The sequence below is a fragment of the Polyodon spathula genome, unplaced genomic scaffold (assembly GCF_017654505.1).
Source record: "Polyodon spathula isolate WHYD16114869_AA unplaced genomic scaffold, ASM1765450v1 scaffolds_2447, whole genome shotgun sequence".
In the NCBI taxonomy this organism is placed as follows: Eukaryota; Metazoa; Chordata; class Actinopteri; order Acipenseriformes; family Polyodontidae; genus Polyodon; species Polyodon spathula.
This window is the reverse complement of record NW_024473918.1, coordinates 1-3040: the sequence shown is the minus strand read 5'-3', so window position 1 is coordinate 3040 and position 3040 is coordinate 1. Positions and strand designations below refer to the sequence as shown.

Here is a 3040-nt window from a genome sequence, read left to right as displayed (position 1 = left end):
GGAAACGCCCTAATAGAATCCGATGCCTTTACAAATGTGTTTCTAGACTCAAGTTTTCTCCTAAATGCGCTTCTCAATAAATGGTTTTGCTTACTTTCATTTTTTATTCTTTCCACACTAAGAGCAAAAGGCAAACATCCAGGAAATAGGTAAACACTGCTACCAGCTGCCTGAAAGTGCAGCGCTTGAACTGTCTCAACAAACGTTTAGCTCTAAAATGTGTACATTGAAAGTCTATTACCATCTTTCACACAAGCATCTGTGTTCCAATAGCGGTTAATCCACAGGGTGATCAATAAAGTGGCTGCTGGCTTTGTTCACGTCTTATCAAGACGTTTTCAGGATTCACGCATATTCTGAACAAGCACACTAGAATATGGTAGTGAAAGGAAAGCGAAATAACAGGTTTATTGGCTCTGGTCTTGTACCGTCGCTCTGATTACTTTCCTTAAGAAAGTGGCATTAATAAAAACGTAATTATGTAAGGTTACCATTGCGCAAATACGCAGCATATTTAAATCTTCCCACATGAATTTAAAATACTTACTGACAGGTACGGCCCTTTCCCAGTGTAACAGTCTGCTTTGTTTGAACACCAGCGATGGGTTGGACACCTGGTAAACCACGATACTATTGTTCACACTTTCTTTAGTACTATCAAACATGCTTGTTGTGTCGGCACTAGTGGCCTAATTGATAAGTAATTGGCCTGCTAAACCAGGGATTATGAGCATCAGACCGATCTGTGGTGAGATGTTATAAAAACGAACTTAATTAACATTTTTATTTTTCTAGGCGTGTGATATTTTGCCGATATTGTTATCTGCAATGTCCGCTCTCGCTAGGCTCAACCTGCCCGAGTGCTGTGGCAGCAGCCATGAGGAAACAGGTCTGATTTTCAGTTGAAATAAAGATCTAGCTTGTTGTTGTGTACGGGTGTTTTGAAAAGATCAGTGAAATAGCTATGTGTTTCTTTAAATAAAGATGTTTTCATTATTACGAATGTTGACAGAAAGGATATTGTATTTACGTTTACCCACGTGTTGTTGCCTTGCACAAATCTGATAGAGTTCAACAAAAGCAGTTGACTTTGGTTCATTATTTAGCCTATACTGCTATCTACAGTGGGAGTTGTTTATGTAAAGAAAGTCATGGCCAGTACGGGGATCGAACCCACGACCTTGGCGTTATTAGCACCACGCTCTAACCAACTGAGCTAACCGGCCACACGGGCAAAGTTTTTCTCATGTTAAACTGAACAATGACACATTCAAAGTAATGCAAAGGTATAATTCCACGCATTCAAATTACCAAGCATTTCGTGGATGTTTAAGAAATAAATGAACAAAACAGATTTGTCAGAAGTTGGATTCCAACCCACGCCTCCAGAGAGATTGCAACCTGAATGCAGCGCCTGAGACCGCTCGGCCATCCTGACTTCCACAAAAAGTTTCATTAAATACTGCAGTACACTGCTGAACCTGCAATGCCTGACGCTGCAGTAAATTAACGTGTGTGCATGTACTTATTCTTTTTCGGTTTATATTAAGGAGGGCGACCTGTTTCGTCGCTTTCTATATGGGATCACAAGGACACTCCTCTTACAGAAAGAAAATATACGGCAAACAGAGCGATCGCTTATCACAGTTATAAACAAATCACAACAGTCTGTTAGCAAATTAGATTAATCAAAAAACCACAAAGACATTGCATAAATGTTACAGATATATTTCAGACAGAATAGTTGTAACATAATTGAGTATATTTCTAAACAATCATCTCAAAGCTCTATCATTTATTTTAAGTTCTTATGAAAGACAAGTATGCTTGCGCATTATATCACAGAAAACATGATAATCCTAGCTCTTTGTTTAATTCTTCAGTTTGTATCGTATGGACTTAGAAGATCCCTTTGTATTCACATTGTAATAGTTTTTGATCGAGATTACCACCTCTGCCAGCTTGAAATATTTTTTGTATGCCAGAGAATTTAAGATCTGAAACGGAATGTTTGGCATCTACAAAATGTCTAGATAGTGGTGAATGAATACCTTTTCTCCCAATGTAACTTTTATACTCGCTCATTAATGCGCAATCGTAACTGTCTAGTAGTTTTACCAACATGTTGCAAGTGGCAAGGACAAGAAATCAAGTAAATGACATGAGTTTTAAACGCATTGTCACAGGCGGCACAATTACGACATGGACAAAAATCCAATAGATTTGTCCAGTACACCTAGATCCCTCGAACATTTAAACGAGTCAGCCCTTAATAAAGACCGCCCGTGTTCATTTCTGTGTATGTGACATTGTCTATACACAATAGCTGTTATGTAAGCCTATTAGTATCAAACCCATCGCAGTTAACGTGTTCCATGTTTTCAATCAGTTTGAAAGTTTCAATCAGTCATCGAAAAAGCAGCAGTGCTTTGCAACTGTAGTTTGTCACTACAGTTTGTTTTCCAGTGTAAAGTATATCAAATGTGTGCTTATAATCTGATGAATAAGATTCCCATTTGAATCATGAATATTTGGGAGTTATCTAACAAACACGAGGTATGTTGTGCTGCCAAAATGGATTACATAAACTTTCCTGCCCCATGTTGCTTTCTTCTTAGATGTGGTCTCAGGTTCGGCTGAGTTCTGCTCCCTCGACCACATTCTGCAACATCTCGCCTTGCTGATCACTCCTGTACCCTTTGGTGGTCTAGGTTTTTGGTTTTTGAGTTTGATCACATCTCTCATGATGAGGGACGTATGCAGTGTGGATAGTGCAGTGATGCAGGAAACTTCTGCATTGTCAATAAAGTGAATACACAGTCATTGAATCGGGTGCTGCGGCATGTGCCTGTAATCACAGCTACAAGGAAAAGTGTTGAGAATGGTGGATCGCTTAAGTACTGGAGCTCTGTGATGCAACGGGCTGTGTCGTTCGGGAGTCGCACTAAGCGCGACATCGACATGGCATTTTTGGGAGAGCTGGTGAATGCCAGTTTGTCAAACGAGGGGTGAACCGGTCCACTTCGGGAAAGGAGCAGGT

General features: G+C 39.9%; 1 non-coding gene across 1 annotated transcript; it reads right to left on the bottom strand.

Moving 5' to 3' along the window:
- Positions 1–1152: 1152 nt before the first annotated feature.
- Positions 1153–1226, bottom strand: trnai-aau. Its single transcript has one exon. It is a non-coding gene; the product is annotated as a tRNA-Ile (tRNA).
- Between the last annotated feature and the right edge of the window lie 1814 nt (positions 1227–3040).